This window comes from Amblyomma mixtum, chromosome 2, assembly GCF_055824585.1.
Source record: "Amblyomma mixtum isolate Tamu chromosome 2, ASM5582458v1, whole genome shotgun sequence".
NCBI classification, from domain to species: domain Eukaryota; kingdom Metazoa; phylum Arthropoda; class Arachnida; order Ixodida; family Ixodidae; genus Amblyomma; species Amblyomma mixtum.
In genome coordinates this window covers 109,070,857-109,090,732 of record NC_143013.1, presented here as the reverse complement: position 1 = coordinate 109,090,732, position 19,876 = coordinate 109,070,857, and the positions used below count along the sequence as shown (strand labels likewise).

General features: G+C 51.6%; 1 protein-coding gene and 1 pseudogene across 3 annotated transcripts in view; one reads left to right on the top strand and one right to left on the bottom strand.

Annotated features, from left to right (window-relative positions):
- The window catches only part of LOC149360527 (uncharacterized), a 343,557-nt gene that overhangs the window by 119,440 nt on the left and 204,241 nt on the right, over positions 1-19,876 (top strand). The window contains exon 3 of one of the 3 annotated variants that reach the window (XM_089572380.1): positions 1-19,876. This exon is cut by the window's left edge and continues 42,396 nt beyond it; it is cut by the window's right edge and continues 12,478 nt beyond it. The exons of the other annotated variants lie outside the window; for them this stretch is intronic. The gene's annotated coding sequence lies outside the window, so the exon portion shown is untranslated. 3 annotated transcript variants of the gene reach the window in all.
- Positions 69-1,091, bottom strand: LOC149360529 (uncharacterized; annotated as a pseudogene).

The window sequence follows — 19,876 nt, the reverse complement described above, 5'->3', positions numbered from 1 at the left end:
GGAAACACAAACGAACGAAGCGCATGTCCGTTTGTTTCCGTGTGTATGTTCCTTGTAGCGCGAATTGATCAGTAGTACTCTGTCTCAAGGGCGCCGAAAGATCCTTCAATACGCACTTTTGCTACGGGCAGACACACGCTATATGCTTCCACGGCTTGCTTGATCCATGCGCACTCGCCCGTGAACATATCGGGTTCTACGAAAGAGGGGTGAACCACATCCATCGTCGCCGCGGAATCACGAAGCACTCGGCACTCTTTCCCGTTCACGACGAGGTCTCGCATGTACGGCTCCAGAAGCTTCATGTTCTCGTCATTACTGCATACTGACAAAAATACGAGCTTAGTTTTCGCTTCGGGACACTGCGCCGAAAAGTGTCCCGGCTTCTGGCAAGTATAACACACGCGCGTTTGCCTTGCCTCGAACCTCTTGCTGCGTTCGTTGTCGGCTGCCGCCGTCTCTTTGCGCTCGGTCGGATCATTTTTACTCGCATCCGCACCACGTTTGCCCTCCTTTGGTCTGATGGGCGTGAACTTCGGCCTCTCAAACTTCGAGCCGAATTCACCCTTTGACCGTCACCGGCTCCGCGAGCCCGACGAGTCACAAACTCCACTGCTAGCTCAGCGGCTCTCGCCACGGTACTAATGTCTGGCCTGTCCAAGACCCAGTACCGCACGTTTTCCGGCAATCGTCTATAAATTTGCTCCAGCCCGAAACACTGCAGAACTTTCTCGTGATTACCAAACGCTTTCTCTTCTTTAAGCCATTCCTGCATGTTTGACATAAGCTTGTAGGCGAAATCCGGATATGACTCGTTTTTGTCTTTCTCAGTTTTGCGAAACTTCCGACGGAACGCTTCTGCTGACATCCTGTACTTTTTAAGCAGACTCGATTTCACATAATCGTAATCCTCCGCCTCCTCTTTCTTCAGGCGAGCGATTACGTCGGCCGCCTCAGCGGGCAACAAAGTGAGCAAACGCCGTGGCCACGTTTCCCGAGAAAACCCCTGCAGCTCGCACGTTCGCTCGAAGTGATCAAGGAAGCAACCAATGTCGTCTCCAGTCTGAAACGACCGCATTGAGTCAGTCATTTTGTACGATACCCGCTCTCCTGCACTGTGTGCCTGACTTGAGAGAGAGAGAGAGAGAGAGAGAGACTCTTTAATGAAGAGCAGAGAATTTAGCCGGCGTTTAAAAATCGCTGGCATGCTACTCTGCGTAGGGAGGAGAATTTGGGAGATAAAGACAGAAGGAGAGCAGAGTGGAAGAGGTAAAAAAAAACGAAGATAAAATGCGGCCATGAAATGGGTACTAAGGATGCAATGGCGAGAATTGATGTAACCTATGGAGTGATGGAGTGCATAGTCCGTCAAATGGGCTGACGAAGTTCACTGCATGAAGAATGCATGAAGGTGACGTGCAAGTGAGTTTAGAGCTTATCAAGATGTCCAATGTCTTTTAAATATGTGAATAGAAAAGTCTTTGCAAGTTCTGTTGCCTAAGGCAGGCTAAGGGACCTAAAACTTTGTCCATTGTAAGGGGCACTGAGCAGAGCTTCTGCATGCAATGTTCATAGTACGCACGCTCGTTAGCATATGCAGGGCACTCAAGCAAGATATGCTCCACAGTTTCTATCGCGGCACAGTTGTCACAGTGCGGACTGTCCATTTGTATAAAACGGTATCGTAAGCCGTTTGTAAATGCAGCATTAAGACGAAGTCGATGATAAAGTGTTTCCAGATGTCGAGGAATTCTGGGTGAGAGTCTTGATCTAAGATGTGGGTCGATTGAGTGAAGAAATTGGTACTGATATGCCGGCAAACTCCAAAGCCGATACATTTCTTCAGAAGCAAAACTTTTGGCCACCTGGGACGCATCAGATTTCGTAAAAAAAGTTCTAATGTATCTCCGATGTTGATGGCCCTTACGGGCCGCTTCATCTGCTTTTTCATTAGCCTGAATGCCACAGTGAGCAGGTACCCACTGAAATGTTATGCAGTGGCCTGCGGCAATAGCTAAATGATGTAGATATCCGATGTCCAGGGAAACTGGCTGGTGATTCGTTTTCTTCAGCAGGTTGGCCAGGATCTGGAGAGATGCTTTCGAATCGGTGAAGATAACCCAACGGTCGGCGGTTCGGCGCAGGATGTAAGAAACAGCTTCCTTAATGCCGTGAAGCTCAGCTGTTGTAGAGGATGTCCTCCGCTGCAGCCGGTAAGAAAGGGCATGGCCTGTTGAGGGCACATAAAGGCCACATGAAGAGGTTTCTTTAGTAGTTGAACCATCGGTGAAGATATGGGTGTGCTGCCTATATTCCTCCGTTAAGTAGGCGAGAGTAGTTTGCAGAAGCGCTGCCTGTGGCATGCAGCTCTTTGCATTCACACCTGGAACAAACTTCTTCACCTTTAGAGGAGAGAGTGTCCATGGAGGAAAGGCCAGAGGTAGTAGTTTCTGTGGCTGATTAATAGTAGGGATGGGCAGGAGCTGCACTGCCTGGCCAAAGCTAGAGTTGCTGTGAGTTAGGTGGACACGGTGCAGGAAGTGCTTCTTCCCTTGAAGAACATGGCGGAGATGGGTACGCATAGTTTCCTGGGCGGCAATCACCTCTAGTGGGAGACATCCTGCCTCCGCTACTGTTCCTGATGCAGAGGAACCCTTTGGGAGGCCAAGGCATATTCGCAGGCACTTGTTCCGTGCGGCAACGAGAGACTTATTGCTTGATGTAGATAATCTTTGAAACACTGGTAGACAGTAGCGCAAGGTTCCTTCAACGTAGGCTTTTTCAAGCAGAAGCATTGATCGGCAGTTGCTACCCCACCTTGTTCCCGCCATGAACCTAAACACTTGCGATGCTGCAGTGATCCTCTCGCGGAGTTTTTTTATCTGAGGTGTCCATGACAGATTATAGTCGATTACAACACCCAGGAATCGCTGAGATCGTACATATGGTAGCGATCGTCCGCCTAGGAGCAGCGGATATCGGGTCATCGTTTTTCTTGTAAACGCCATTGCAACACTCTTTTCTGGCGAGAGACGAAGACCTCTGGAAGCCAGGTACATCGAAATGTGCAATAGCGCTCTCTGTAGACGTTGCTGGGTGATATAGCGCGAGCGTGATGCGGTCCAGATGCAGATATCATCAGCATAAATTGTTATACGGACCCCTCGCGGAAGGTTTCTTCTATGTGTTAAGGGCAATATTGAACAGGAGAGGGCTGAGCACCGCTCCCTGTGGTACGCCCCTCTCTACTGCGTGAAAGCATGTTGGACCGTTTGGAGTGGTCATAAAAATTTGCCGCTCTTTCAAATAATGCCCAATCCATTTGTATAGCTTTCCTCCAAGGCCAAGACTGGCAAAGGCGGCGAGTATTGCATGGTGAAAGACAGAGTCAAAGGCGGCCTTGATGTCTAGGAAAACGGCTGTCGGGATGTACCCAGCATGAAGGTACTCCTAAATTGATGAGACGAGGGAGATGATATTGTCAGTCGCAGACCTGTTTTGACGGAACCCGTTCATTTCTTGGGGGAACTCATTTCGGCTTTCTAGGAACCAAGTTATGCGTTTGCAGATCATGCGCTCCATGAGCTTACCTACGCAGCTCAGTAGGGCAATGGGCCGGAATGATGCGTAGCTTGTTGGCTGCTTACAGGGTTTCAAAACAGGCACAATTTTCGCCAGCTTCCATTCCGTGGGCACCTCACCAGTCATCCAGGAAGAAGTGTAATACTCCAGAAGTCGAAGACAGGAGGTGTGGGGTAGCTTTGCAATGGCTTCATAGGTCACCTCATCATGACCCGGAGACGTGTGTCTATTTGTCTCCGCGATAGCTGTGGATAGTTCTTCCATTGTGAAAGGCAGGTCTAACGCTGGCACTGCCGCCTTTGGGATGCCTGATTGACCATTTGCGGAGAGTGTCGAATGCCCTGACCCTGCCGACAGTAGCCTGCAGTATTCTTCAGAGACTTCTTTTATAGATTTTTGTTCGTGAAGGGAGAGTGCAGCGAAGGGGTGGAGTTGTTGAGGTGGCGTGCGCATACCTCTAACTATCCGCCAAATATTGGTTACTGGTTGGCGCACATCCAGCGTAGAACAAAAGTCACGCCACTTTTGCCGACTGAGTTTATCCATATAGCGTCGAATGTGACGTTGTGCCCGCCGGCATGCACGTAGGTCATCGAGGCTTTTTGTGCGCAGAGCTTTCCTTTCAGCTCGCCTGCGTATAGCGCAGAGCCTTTGAAATGTGTCATCATTTGAAGGTAGGCTATCATTTTTAGTTGTAATTTGTGTACTCGCTCTCAGGCAATACGCCATTGTTGATGCTAACTCCTCATTGCGAGTTGCCGCAGTAATTCCTCTGCTTACAGCGCCCTTGTATGCGTCCCAGTCTGTAGATTTTGTAAGGAATTTCTTTGGGTTCCTCTGCGCATGGAAAGCCGATATGAGGATTGGGTAATGGTCGCTTCCGCGTGTCTCCAAATCAGTGCACCAGCCAAAGTTGTGGGCGAATGAACTTGTGACAAATGTCAAGTCGATGCTGCTGGTAGTCGTCGGGCCTCGGAGGTAGGTGATGCTGCCATCATTTAATGGCTGAACCGAATGCTTGGAGAGAAGTTTTGCAAGCTTGGCACCTCGGGCACATGTATGTGAGCTGCCCCAAATTTCATTATGAGCATTGAAGTCTCCGCAAATAATATGCGGTGAGGGCGTCCTTGCTATCAAGTTTTCAAGTCTCATAGCATCAAATGGCGTGCCTGGCTCAAGATATATATACTCCAATCAGAGTGTACTGTTGTCCGGCAATGACTGTGACAGCGCACACGTATTCATTGTCGCTGTGAGGCGGGACATCAACCGATGAGGCCGGGATATCCTTGCGAAAGCCTATCAGCAATCTGCTGACGTTATCTGGTCGTTGTGAATGATGGAAATAGTATCCGTGGAGTCGGAAAGTTTCCTCGACGCGTGATTCACAGATGACTATGAAGGGGAAGCGGTACGCTCGCACGAGCTGTCGGAAATCTGAGAGTTTAGAGCGTAGCCCGCGAGCGTTCCACTGGAAATTGGTGCATGTACGAAAGATGTTGTGGATTGTCAGCTGCGGCGAAGTTCTCGCTGTTGAAGCCATGATTACTGAAGTGTGGTATTACGCCCCTGCGGAGCGTAGGAGAGCGACACCAACGGCTCCATTGCATGGACAGCTTCTACTTCTGGGAGTCCTCCTGACGAGGGGTTTGCACGGATAAGAGCCTTGATGGCTGCAAACAGCATCGGAATGAGTAGGCTTGTGATATCTTGTTCAGTTTCCGGTTTGCTGCTTGTCGCTGATCTTCCTGTCATGTTGTGGCGCCTTAGGCTCAGAGCGAGCGACGCTGTTTGTCGGGTCTTGTGCAGTGCGCTGCAGCAGCTTTGATGAAGGAGAAGAACCAACGGACTTCCCACGCTTCTTTTTTACTGCATCAGCGTAGGTCTTGTCAGGTGCTTTCCCACGCTGTGTTGACTGATTCTCGGAAAGAGCTGCCGTAGTCGTGAAAACCACGTCGGGGTTAGGTGGTGGTTCATGGCGCTTAGGGGGTTTCCCTTGTGTTTGCTGTGCCGTGCGAGCAACTGTGGCTGCTTTCTTTTTATAAAATCCTCTGTAGGAAGCAGGGTGAGGGCCACCGCAGTTAGCGCATTTAGGTTGTGCTCTCGAAGTGCATTCTTAGTGCGAGTGGGGGCCAGCACACACTTTGCAGCGCACGGGGCCGTTACAATGTCTTGATATGTGGCCATGCCTCTGACATTTATAGCACTGAGTTGCTGCTCCGACGTATTCAGTTATAGGGTAACTACAGAACCCAAGCGTTACTCTTTTTGGTAGCGGCGCATCTTTTGCGAATTCCAGTATAACTGCGCGACGGCGTACCTCTTTGATCTTTCCACCATCCTCAGGAGTGTAGGCGATTAGCCTCCTTGCTGAAAGGACACCTTGGTCACGTAGATATTCCTTCAGATCTTCGTCTGTGTAGGTGACAGGTACATCTTGTATTTTGCCATAGCTTGCCATGTAAGAGTATGGGACTCGGACCTCTACGGCCACTCCAGCCAGCTTAGTTACCGTGAGCAGACGGTTGGCGGCGGGCAGCGTCGATACTGTAACCATCAGGCTTCCATCCTTGTGAATGCGATGGCTGAGGACTTTTTCTTGTGCCGATGCTACAACCGCTGAAGCCACAGTGTTGGGGTTGGCTTTCCATAGGCTTCCTCCTTCCTCGGTGGGCCTGAAGACTACAGGAACACCGGTAGCTCTCTTTTTCTTGTACGAGACAACTGTGAACGATGCTTGGTCCATGTCCTCTGGATGATCGGTCAGAGGTTCGTTGCTTGCTTGGTCATCGCGCAGCCTCTTGTTTGCCGGGCCCTGGTCTGTAGCCGCAACTACAGGGGCCGCTGGACCCGCCGCTGCCGCTGCTGCCATCAGTGCAGCATGGAGTTCAGCTGGTGGTGATGCTCCGTGTCGGCGTTGATACGGCGCACAGTGCCGAGGAGGTCGCTTGACGTGCTTTTGCCGGCGGCCAGGGACCCCAGGTCGTCGCACGTCGAGAACACACGCCACAAAAAAGTGAAAAACCTCTGAAGTGAGAAAATAAAGCCGAAAATTACGGACCGGTGTCAGACAGCCGGCCCACTAATCATCGTCTTCTTCGTTCTCCGCCTGACTTGACCGCGTTCCGCCTGGAACGCGCTCGTAGGCCTGACTTGACCTACGAGCGCGTTCCATCTCTATCTCGAGACGCTTCATTTCCAAAGTGTACTGACGCTCGCGTTCCTCTTTCTCTTGTTTTTCTTTGCGTTCAAGTTCCTCTTTCTCTTGTTTTTCTTTACATTCAAGTTCCTCTTGTTCTCTTTTTTCTTTACGTTCAAGTTCCTCTTTCTCTTGTTTTTCTTTACGTTCACGTTCCTCTTGTTCTCTTTTTGCCAATTCCCTCTCCTCAATGGTCTCAAGGCATTCCGCAAGCTCGTCATCTTCAGCCTCTAACGCAAGAATAGCCTTCAGCAGTTCTGGTTTTCTGAGTTTGTCTGATAACTCCAGACCCAACTCTTTCGCAAGCTCCAGTAACTTTGGTTTGCGCAGCGTCTTCAAATCCATGGCTGCTCCGAGTGCTGCTTCTCTACTGCCCGATATTGTCCTGCTGCAACTAACCCAGCAGCAACGACAGCCCAATTACCAGCTCTGTTCCTGACACTAACAAAAGCCTGGCAAAACTCAGCAGAAGAAAGTCCCGGACTCATCAAACCTCGCAGCCAAGAATCCAGCGCAGTCAGGCAACCAGTCAACACACGGGGCTCGTTGCACTGCCCCCGACTCGCGGTTCTGCTGCTCAGCGTCCCGTTGTCCGCAACTCTCCGCTGGCGTCCGATGTTTCGCATCCCACCGCTGCCAACCAGTTTGTTAAATACGAGGTAGCATGGTCGTGTGCCGGAGAGGGAATGAGGGACGTCAGAGACGAGGCTGCGGGAAAAGACAATGAGAGAGGACTATAAATTTACACTATTTGCAAGTGAGCTGCAGGAACGCTGCATGACGACACCTCATCAGGAGACCATTCGATGAAAAAGAGCCCCTCGGCCGTGCCGCTGCCGAAGGTTTTTAGAGTTCCCTTTGCCTAGGGTCCCTAGATGGGGGCTGGGCCTGCAGGGGAAGGAAGTTCCCTCTTGCACCAATCACAACACACACACACTCTCACTCCCGAGGTATCACACCGCCGTCACGCGCTCGGAGAGGGGGAACGATGCCATCCACGTAGCACAGACGCCGGAATGTCCATGAGCGGAGTTCCCGCGCATTTCGAACGCGCGTTCACACTCGGTGTAGGGGAAACGCTCGCTCAACCGGGCAGACGGACGCGGCTTCCGTGGCAATCCAGGCGCTCACCCAACGCGCGTCTCGGGGTTAGTCGGCGTTCCGCTGCAGCCATGCCGTTGTCTTCCCCACGACGAAGGCGAGACGTAACACCGGGCTTCCGACAATGGAAGCACAAACGCCGCCGGTCAGGGCCACGCCAGACGTCTGCTCTGCGCAGGGATCGTCGATCACTACTCAGGATGTGCTGCACTGGCTGCACGGAGGGTAGCGGGACGTCGTGCAGGGTTTCAACAAATGCCGCTGGATTTGGGGCAGGGTGTCGTAGAGCGTCAGCATATGTCGGGCGGCAGTAGTCTGTCTGTATGGGGTGTGGAAATGCCGCTGTATTTGGGCCAGGGCGTCGCAGAGCTTCAGCGTACGTCGGGCGGTAGTAGTCGGTCTGGATGGGCTGTGCTTCGCCGCGTAGTAACGGAGGCCTGATAGCTTGCTGCACCTCTTCGCGGATAAGACCCATAAGGGAGCTGGCCGTTCGTTGGCTGCGACGTACCACAGATCTCGAACTCTTCACGGACTACAGCGCGGTTCATGTCACGGACACCGAGGAAGTCGGTATTGCTGTTTAACGCCGGGAGAGACTCCGTAACAGAGGCAGCAAGGACTGACCGGTCGTACGCGGTGGAACGCTGTCGGAGGACCTGCTCCATCTTGACAGCCTCTGCTAGAATCTCGGCAACAGTGCTTGGGGGGCTGCGCATGAGGCCGGCGAAAAGCTCTTCTTTAATACCACGCATTAGGTGGCGCAGCTTTTTGGCTTCCGACATGGCTGGGTCAGCCCGTCGGAAGAGACGCGTCATGTCTTCGACGTACATCGTAACCGTTTCGTTGGGCATTTGCATGCGGGACTGCAGGGCGCGTTCAGCTCGCTCCCGACGATCAGCGCTGACGTACGCGGCGAGCAGTTGACGTCGGAAATCATGCCGTGATAAAAGAGTGTCCTCACGGTTCTCGTACCACGTACGATCACCGTCCTCCAAGCTGAAGAAAACGTTCCTCAGCTTGGCGGCGTCATCCCATTGGTTAAATGCGGCGACACGTTCAAACTGCAGGAGCCAATCTTCCTCGTCCTCTAGCTGAGTCCCGTGAAATGACTTTAGTAGCCATGGATTCTGAACGGTGTATTACGCGGCGCCTTGCATGACTGGTCGAGGGGCAGGCGCCGAGGTAGAGTCAAATGGCCTCAGCTCAGGAGGCAGCCGGCCAGGCGCCGAGGTAGTCTCCAATAGCCCATGCCCAGGGGACAGTCCTAGATTTCGGCGACTGACCCGATGCACTGGCCCGTCGACAGGGAGAGGTCCGGGGTCCTCGGTGTTAGGAGGGGTGTGCGACATATTCCAGGGCGATTTACCCAGCACCTCCACCACAAATGTCACAAATAGAACCGGAAACAGAAGGGCTAGGCACAGGCCGCAAGCAGAGAAGCTGAGTCCCAGCTCCGAGAGCACGCGCGTCCCTCACTTCTTCATCCTCTAGGCGCCGCCCGGGGACACCTGGCGGCAATATGTACAGCTGCTACTGCAGGGTGCGCGCGTTGCGATGTGTCATCCTCCAGGCTCAATTTACTTGTCGATTGATGAGGTGGCGGGTTCGTAGTCGTGTCTCTAGACCATGGTCATTTCGATATCTGAATGATATAATGCTTAATCCTACTCTGACTTTGTATAGGCTGCAACTGTCGATCTGTTTCACGTTTCTATGCCGCCAACTCTGAGCTATCAGGCGTGACAACTGAACCGATGCAAGCGCGGTGCGGCGGGAACAGGCCGCCGCTAGATGTGTGACGCCACGCACGCCTCCCGCTGGGCAGGCGGTAACGCGCGCGCACACTAAACCTATAAAATAACGGCATCCGCGCAGAAAAAAAACCTGATATAAAGACTGCAAATGTCGATAATCGCACCTTGTGAATCTAAATTCAGTGATTTGACAGAAAGTCGCAATTTAATGCAGTACCCCTTTAGGTTGCAGTTCGCTGGGTAAAACCACCAGAGGACTCACGCGGAATACGGGGGCAACGACCTTGGAGAATCACCTGCCGCAGCAAACCAACAAAACTCACACACCCCAAAATGCATATTTGTCACCAAACAATGTTTATGGTTTGAAATATGCAAACTTATTTATAATATGTCTCATGTTTTCTAAAAACAATATTTTTCTATAGCAAAGGGCGAAATTACCGGCACTTCTCTGTAGCAGCTTCTATTTCGCACGCATTTCTTACAGCAAATGAGTGAACGTATCAATAACAGAAATAGCAGAAATGTAGCGCTCCTGCAGAAGCCACTGCAAATAACATATCGCTTCTCAACTGTATACATGATGCACAAACCAGCAAAAAGCGAAAGCTTGTTCAGATTATCGTATCGCAGCCCTTACTCCTGCTGCCGACTATTCGCAAGTGCTGCTGCGTAGCTTCTGCGCAATGTCCGGCTTCAACATTAGCAGGGGCCTGGTTTTAAGTCTGCACGGATAACCTCCACGTCCTCGTCTATGTCACTGATGAACTGGTGGCTCCACAACTGCACGACGCTCCCGTAGTCTTGTGCTACGCTGGGCTTCATGCATGGTAGCATTGAAGCGGCCCTTTGTAGTGTTAAACTTGTAGAATGTTTGCGTATGCTCGTGAATCTTGGTTCGAGGTCGAACTAGAATGTCGTGATCAATGGAAAGCAGATCCTCGGCTATCCTAACAGACTCAGGCATGTTCATCGAAACCACTTCGTTTGGAGCATTCTTTAACCAGAGCAGAATGTGAGCGTGAGCATTTCCTCTATTCTTTAATATTCTTACGAGGTGGCAAGCCTAGGAAGAGGGCGACATGATGACAGATGATATGATTTAATGGCTGTGGGCCTAGCACGAGCGCTCCGTCCCGCGCCACTGCCCTCTTCCTCGTCTTGGTTACATGACCCGGATCCGCCGAGCGATCGTGCCGATCGACTGCTTAAATTCTCAATGATGAGATGGCGATGACCATGATCACAAAGGATAGAAAAAGATGAAAGGCTTGCCATCAAGATGAACAAAATGATCCAATGAACGGTTGTCGCTGGAGCTTCAGGTCCAGCGGTCGGTCGCCCACAGCCGAAAGTCAGGGATGAAGGACTCGCCGGACGGCTTGGGCGGGGGTGCCGTCTTGATTCGGGTCGTCGTCGGGTCATGGTGCGTCTGGTCCTGGTTGTCGTGTCTTGTGGTCGGGGCTGACGACGGGGCTGGGGAAAGCGGCTGGTTGGTTCTGGTCAGGTCGGGCTCGGGTTGAGCTGGCGGCGGAGTCCAGGTCCCCTCGGCCAACGACGAAGGCGGGCAGAAGGTGGCGATGCTCCAGGGACCAGGATGACAATGAGGAACCCGCACCTCCACCAAATGCTACGAGGTGGCAAGCCTAGGAAGAGGACGACATGATGACAGATGATATGATTTAACGGCTGTGGGCCTAGCACGAGCGCTCCGTCCCGCGCCACTGCACTCTTCCTCGTCTTCGTTACAATATTATCCGCTTAAAACTCTCTTTAACGATGTACGGAGAAAACGTCCAGGACAGCTTGTTCTACAGGATGTTCGTAAGTACTCTAATCATGTTAAAGGATCATTGTTAACAAATTCCACACAGTCATAGGCTTTGAAATGTTCGAGCGAAATTCCCGCCTGATCAGGAGGGAGTTGCAGAGATTGCAGAAGGCTTAGCAAATCTTTCCACTTAAATTCCATGGCGAAAAGATCTTTCTTGTGGTCGTGCCAATATTGAACCATGTTGGAAAAGCCATACATAAACGTCATGCACTGTTCGACAGCACGCTTAGCAAGCGGGGAATCACCAATCTGTTTCTTATCATTCTTAACTCTCGCACATCGTGAAAGAACGCTCATGGGTTAGCTTATCAGAAACCCGATGATCTTCATAGCCATGCGCAGAACATGGAACTGCGTGGCTCCTAGTCTTACCAGATCTAGCATGACTGAGGTAAATGTGGGTGAATGCCACTTCCTCGGCATGCATATGATACAAGACATTTTCTGGCCAAGACAAGACATTTTCTGGCCAGGCGCAATGTTAAGCACCATCTGATGGTCCCAGACAACAGGGATTTAATCAAATAAAAAGCTACAGCTGCTGCTATCTGATCATGGAGGTCCACACGACCTGCCATCGAAAGACAATGCTAGGTTACAATTCTCATCGCGTGTCACTACGTCACTCACTTCCATGATGCATAAAGCGCTATCTTTCAGAAATTCAAAGCAAAGCAGGCTTCTCTCCATGCAAGTTCGGAGAGGTAGGCTGCTTTGCTAACCACTCTACAGTCCCTTTGGGAGCATTGACTATCCGGTTGTTTTATACCCTTATAATGATTACTCCAAAACAGCGGCTCGGATGCAGACAAAGTCAAAGACAAAGTTGGACGAGGAAGAAGCCTGCGCGTTGCCTACCGGAGCTCCAAGTGTCTACATCGGTGTCGTCGGTTAACGTAGGAAGACCAAAGCGAAATATCCGAGGATGTCTCCTTTCCGGAAGCATTCTAAGACATCGCCATCTACCTCCTGGATTTTGCGCTACTATTGCGATTTACAGCCACATTCACTATAACCGGTACATTTTCTTGTTATATCAGTTAATATTATTATAGACGTAATCATTTGATGACACCATCTGCAACCCCCTGCGGCAAACGATTTGGACGTAATTGCCCCATGAAGGTCCTCATATTGCACTTTTGGGGGTAGAAAAGTCGTCGCTGCGAATCTCACACATATTTTGGGCTTCATCTCAAGTAGTAATTTTATCCTCAGAAACATTCAAAGTCCTTTGACACCACTTCGAACATTCGGCATCGAACGAGTGTGTCCCAAGTTTTATGCAAATGGTGGTTCCTGGGGGTCCCACTTCGATGGCCGCTCTACTGCACATGTTAGACCAGAGCATCATTTCCCCTTCGTGCATCCCCTGGTATCTGCTGAATAACCCGCTAATCGGCTGGTGCGCCACGACGAGTTCGTCGGCACGTAGAGCGAGGAAACTGCGGTGTTTGCTACAGTAGGACCTTGAGTGCGGCGAGCTCCGCGGAGGTAAGGTTGGGACCAAAATTGAGACTCCCACGGTAGGGCCTCAGGTGTTGGTGGGGTCGGTGCCAGGGCCGCAGGCTGCAGAGAGGCAACCGGCGAGCCTGGGCCTAAAACGTGCGTCGTGCCCAGGGTCGAACCGTGCCGCAGTACGGGTCGGTGACCACCGATGTTAAGGACAAGCACGCGCGTGAGCCTTTCCGTTCACCACTGACAGAACGCACCGAGGTGAGGTTGTCTAGCGGGCTACTGCGGTACAGCGGACGGGCTCGAACACCACATCGGTGGTTATCTGGTCGCCAAGTTGCCCCTGTACCCAGGTTGCCGCTCTCAGTGGTAAGTAAGGTCACATCAGCCGCCAACACTGTGCACACGTCGCACGGCGGAACGTTACGTCGAAGGTTGGATACCAAGCCGCGCAAAGAGGTGCAGGCACGCTTGGCCGCCGTCTCCAGAAAGAGGCATAGCTGCGCACCGTAGTGAAAAGCCGACAAGTGCAGCCTTGGCGACGGGGAGGCCTGCTGTCGCGGGGTCGAGAAGTCGACAACGACCCCAACTTGCTGGCACCAGCCGCACCCAAAAACCATCGGCTAAATTGGTCTGTCGGCAAACCCGGTCGCGACGGTCGTGCCGAAAGCACGCACATCCACGACGACGCGTCAGAGTTGGTGCACCAGGGTGCCGTTGAATGTCAAAAGCCAGGGGCCGGCGGAAGCACATGGAGCACGCCGGTCACAAGTGACTTGTCCAGGACATTCACAGCAGCCCCCGTGTCGACTAGGGCGTTCACGTGCTGGCCCAGTACAGCCACGTCCGCAAATATGTAAGACGCTGTATGAGTGCGTAGCAACGACGAGTGGGCGGAATCGAGGCATAGCAGCGTGGGGACTGTCCAGGAGTTCCGCCGGAGCGTTTCCGGACGGCCAAGGGTCGACCCGAACCCGCCACGGTTCGGGTCGATCGGTACAGCATGCCGGGGCCCACGCTCGACCGCCTCCAAACCCGCCTGTAGTTGGTCCAGTCGCCGATTTAGGCGCTCAAAGGCGTCCTCCAGCGCCGGGGAAAGGGGCAGGCAGTCTGAACGCCCAAGATCAGCGACGTCGTCCGCCGCGCCGTGTGCCGCGTCAGCCGGAGGCTGCTCGCCGTTCTCTGACCTTTCCGCAGCCTGTTTCCGAGCGCGGGTGCGCACCATCTCAAGGCTGCCACCAAAATATGCAACGGGACGACAGTCCTGCCCAGAGGAAAGCACACATAGTTGGAGAGCCGAAGGAAGACGCCCGGCGGCCCCGAGTCTTCCGCGCCTCATCTTCCGCGCAGGGTACTTGGTCGGCGTACGCCGTGCCTTGGCGTTAATTCCCGAAACAATATATAACGGATCGAAAGTGGAGGTATAGACTGAGGCGCGGCGTGCCCTGTCACTCTGTGACATAGCGTGGTGACTTGGTTACTGTTCGGTAAATTTGACCATTATTGCAGACAGACGCGTCCTTGACAAACGTAAGTTTGTCAAAGACGCGTCAAAGTTGTCAACGTTTGTCAAGACGTAAGTTTGTCAAAGTTTTTCAAAGAAAAATTTTAAGTTTTTTTAAGAGCTCACGCTCTTAAAAAAAACCCTCCTTTCCGAAATATACATGGTGTAGCGGATGAAATGGGTCTGATACAGATGAGCACTCGTCAGAACACAGCTTGCCGCAAACGGCTCAGAGCACAGATCAGTGTCCGTGCGCCCCTCCTCTTCTATGAAGCCTTGAGTAAGCTGCTACGCGGCGTAACAATTTCCCTTCTACCGCTTCTGTAAGGGGCTGCAGTGAGAGGTCGCTATGATGCCCTCCTCTAAAGGTCGACATACTGGTTAACGCACCCTTCGAAACCGTCTTCATCATTGGCCGAGGTTGTTGGCAGTGGGTGGCGTGACAAGCAGTCTGTATCACTTTGCGTAGTTCGATAAGCCAGCATGAAAATGACGGTTCGTGACAATAATGAAGTGGCGTTCATATTTATTTATTTATTTATTTATTACATACTGTTGGCCTCTCTTTGAGGCCGTAACAGGATTGGGTGCACATATGCATGAAAAAGTACACAAAAGTATATCGGAACTTGTGCACAGCGAACACAACGGCGAGGCACTCCAAATCGGTATCAGTGTAGTTGCGCTCACATTTTATTAACGTGCGGCTGACATAGGCAATAACGTACTCAGCCCCACTGTGCAGCAAGACAAGCACCGCCCCAATACCGACGCCACTGTGTCAGTGTGGATCTCAGAGCAGAAGGGTCGAATTCCCGCGGGAGTGGTGCTGAAGTGAGAGATTTCAGCAGAGGGAAGGAGGAGTCGCACTCGGGGGTCCACACAAACTGCGAATCCTTATGCAGAAGAGAAGTGAGCTGGTGCGCAATCAGCGCAAAGCCAGCATGCAAGCGACGAAAATATGAAGAGAGTCCGAGGAAGCTCCTAAGGCTTTTTGGGGTTCGTGGAGGTTCGAAATCTCTTACTGCAGCGATCGTCTGCGGATTCAGCTTGATATCATCGTGGTTGACGAGGAAGCCAAGAACAAGAGCTTGCCAGTTCCCAAAATGGCTCTTCTTTAAGTTCAAAATGAGTCCCGCCGTGTCGATGCATCCGAGAACAATATCAAGTCTTTCATTGTGCTCACCACCCAGGTAACGCATGCAGATTTCCCAATTTAAGCCACGAAGATAGTGTCCATATGTCGTTCGAACGTGGCGGCGGCGTTACATGATCCAAATGGCATCACATTAAATTCGTAAAAACGAAGGCTGTCTTCTCATGGTCGGATGGTTGCAGGGGAATTTTCCAATACCAGATCGCAAATCAACAGAGGAGAAATATGATGCTGAATACAGATAATAAACTGCGTCGTCAATGCGAGGTAACGAGTATACGTCTTTCTTTGTTAGCGAATTTAAACGACGGCAGTCAACGCAGAATCGCCAAGAATTCTCTTTCTTTCGCACCAGGATCAAAGGGGCGGCCCGCGGGCTGGAATATTCATGGATGACTCCTCCTTCTTGCTGCAGCATTTCGTCCACCTGTTCTTGAATTATCTTGCGCTCTGCCGCGGAGACTCGGTAAGGTTTCTTACGCATAGGGGTGCGTTTGCTGTGTTAATTTTATCCTGTATGCCGCATTTGAGAGGCTTGGCTACCCAATGCCTTGACGGGAGAGTCGAACACTAGAGCATGATGCGCCAAGATTTCTTGCAGCATATGGCGTTCACTAGACGCGAGCGGTTTGTTGACCATGCTCTCAAACTCAGCACAAAATTCAGACTTCCCTGGCGTGGCTCCTCTGGCATCAGAAATAGTTTAGATGGCGTGGGTCACATGGTTCTGAAATGTCCAGAGGTGTGCGCAGCCATCCACTACCTCGACGACGGAGCGTGGCACCAAAATATTTTTTTCCGCCCCGTTCGAGACAAATTTTGCTGTCATCGCCGGCAGCAGCACATCTTCCTGCAGGGAGAGAACTCCTTCATGAGGCTGGGACATGTCATCTACTAACACAGGGATAATGTTTGGCTTTCAAGAAATTACGCCGGCCCTGAAGTCCAGTGTTGTACCGCACTCGCGCAAAAAGTCAACACCCAAGATCACGTCATGCGTGACACGTCTCAACACAACGAATTCTGTTCGGTAGCACTCGTCACCAAGCACAACTGACGCGTAGCACAGGCCAACGGGAACTAAAGTTTCACCCCCAACTCTACAAAACCTACCGATTCGGTCCCACACAAACATAACTTTCTGTCGAAGGCGGTTTTTAAATGAAAGGCTCATAACTGACATAGCGGCACCCGTGTCAAACAAAGCATCCGTTTCAAGACTGTCTATAGACACTGACACTTTTTTCTTTAGCATGATTATAAGCAGAGGTATTCGCGATATTGCCTGTCCGGTGACCTTACCTCCAGCGGTCGCACTACCTAGTTTGCCGGTGGTGGAGAAACGAAGCGGCGACTTGGGGATGGTGAACAACCTTGTCGTTGCGACGGCGGAGTGATGCTGCGATCGGAGACATGCGAGTCATCGCGTGCACCGCATTGGGGAGAATGAGGCCGATAGAAGGTAGCGGGTGGCTGTTAGTAATGGGCGTCATTTCTGAAGCGTGGTGCGCGTTGCACTAGGGATCGAGAAAATTGGCGACGCGAACAAAAGCGGGTTAAAAGCGGATTTATTCGCACTGAACGCGCCTCTTGTACTGCTTTCGTCAGCAGCGCTCTTCAAAGCAATGTGCTCGTTATTTGTTTGGGGCAGAACACGGTTCCCTCCTTAACAAAACACAGTTTTTCTAGAATACATAGTCTTTTCTCGACGTCTTCTGGCGGATAACTGACGGCTCCCACGGCTGAATTACCGATATACACAAGCATTTTACAGGTATGCATTTACTGGCCCAAATCAAATTAGCGGACGGATTAGCATGGCTGATCGTGACGGTGAAACACTCGTTTGCGGGAATCGAATCGTCGTTCACATAAGATGTTTCACACGGCTTGTCCTATGTGCATGCAAGGCGATTGTTGATTGCGGTGAAGGTCATGTGAAGTCAGACATGTCAGAACATGCCAAGAGATGTCACTGTCAAGGTCATCTCAAGGTCATGCCAAGGTGAAAGGCCGTCTTGCTGTGTCATGACATGGTATAACAGTTTTGTGACATGGTAGACTGATATGACAAGAAGCCTGGGCGTCAACTGGTCCGAGAGGAGGCCTGTTCAAGCCAAACCGAAGGCCACGTCATACGTGGGGCCTCTTCATCGGCCAGTATACTTCGTATTCACGTTGGCCACACAAAATACACACAGGAGAATCGCAAGTTCTGCTTCCTCTGCCAGTCAGTGAAACTTAATTCTGGCTTCCCCCCATGCGATGCCGATAAATGACTGATTGATGTACCTAAAGCCCCTAGATGCTTTGTTAGGTACCGAAAACGATTGTGGCGCCGCCGACGCATAATATTGGACTGTGCCCTTTTCCGGTGTGGGAGCTGCTTATGTCCGTCATGTTCTTCCTGAAGCAGTCCGGCTCGAAGTCTCGTAGTCGTTTCATGTACGCAACTCTCACATTTTATGCCTTTTATGCCCGAAAATTTTGTCCACTGAAACTTTGCTAATTAACATCGATATATAAGTGTCCAATTCATCTTTAGGGGCAACCTGTTTGAAAATTTCGGCGTCAACTTCCTCACAGAAAGCGACGAAGCGGTCAGCCAATAGGCCTATTTCACGCCGAGGGAAGGACCGGGGTGTTGTGTACGAGTGAGTGGCTACGAAGAAGATATCAAGTGAAATAAGTGCTCTGGTGCATTGCTCTCCTCTCTGGTGAGGACACAAGCAGTTCACTTTGCAGACAAACAATATATGTGCGGTAGTCAAAAGAGATTGAGCCAGCCAGCCAACCCACGCTGGCGTCTGCCCACCGCCCTCGGTTGGCGTCGGCCGTTAACTCAGCGTGAATGTTGGAAACAGTGTATCGAAGACTTACCGGCGTGCGAATTACATTCCATGTTAGTGTACCTTGGTTGTGTGTAGTGCCTGCGACTTCGAGATGACCCTGAGATATTTTTGAACCCCGTAACGGGATGCAACAGCATTCATTGTGTTCTCTTGTGCGCTCTGCTAAGCATCCGCGCCTTGTATGGCGTTGGGATATGCGAAACTCATGAGTTAATTTTCATTCTGCTCTGTAAGAAAATGTGCATGAAGCTCGTCGCTACGATAATTGAGATTGACGCTTATTTTCTTGCTTTTTTTCATTTGTTACCCGAGTTATGCTAATATTAGGCACTCAAAGGTTTGTTTACCACCTGGCTTGCGGGTGCTGCTCTTTGATCGTTTTTGTGTTTGCGTTATGAACGTTCCTCGCAATGTGCATGTCTGCAAAAAACACGTAGTGGCAATAACAAAAACGCTGTTCGCAGATAAATTAATTCCGGGGAAAGTACTGATAGTTTCTATGCTGGTCCTGAAAAACGCGTCCACCTTCCTACTTTATTGTCACAGGCCAGACGGATCACAGTCGTAGACGTAGAGGGGGACCGCAGAACGGCCGATGTTTTTAATCGCCCAGACCAGAGCCAGCTCGAGCACGCCTCACGCGAACGCGACCGCTTCGTCCTCGTCGCGGCTTAGTGCGCAGGTAGCTCGAGCCAGGTCCGTGGCATTAGTCCCCCGAAAAAGAAGAGCATCGTCCCGATGCGAGGGTATGTACAAAGCAGAAGACGAACAGGAAAAGCAGGAAGACAATTATAGAAAAAACGAACAAAAAAATAAATTAAAGCACACGGCCCGTTCACGGCGATCGCTGCTGGTGTAAGTCTCCAACAGCTGGCGACGAAAGTCCTTCCAGGTCGGAATACTCGTCTCGCGGTTTTCGTACCAGATCCGAGCGGCGTCTTCTTAGCTGAAATAGACGTTCCGGATCTTAGCACTGTCGTCCCAGCCGTTGAAACGCGCAACGCGTTCCCGATCTTAGCACTGTCGTCCCAGCCGTTGAAACGCGCAACGCGTTCCCGATCTTAGCACTGTCGTCCCAGCCGTTGAAACGCGCAACGCGCTCCAACTGGTCAAGCCAGTCTTGGCCGTCCTCCGAGTATCCGCCGTGAAAGTGCTTCGGTATCCGGGGATTTTGCAGGCTCACAAATGAAGCAGGAATGAACGGGGCGCTGTCTGATTTTGCTGTCGTGGGCATAGCCATGGGTGCGCTCTCTTGAGGCAGGAGTCCGAATTCCGGAGACAAGCCGCGGAGCCTGCGGCTGACACGATGGACGGGGGTTCGCACAAGAGGCACCGGGCTTGCGCTTCGGCTCTCCGAGGAAGGATGGATCATCAGCGGAGAATACCCAGTACCTCCACCAGATGTCACAGGCCAGACAGAGCACAGTCGTAGATGT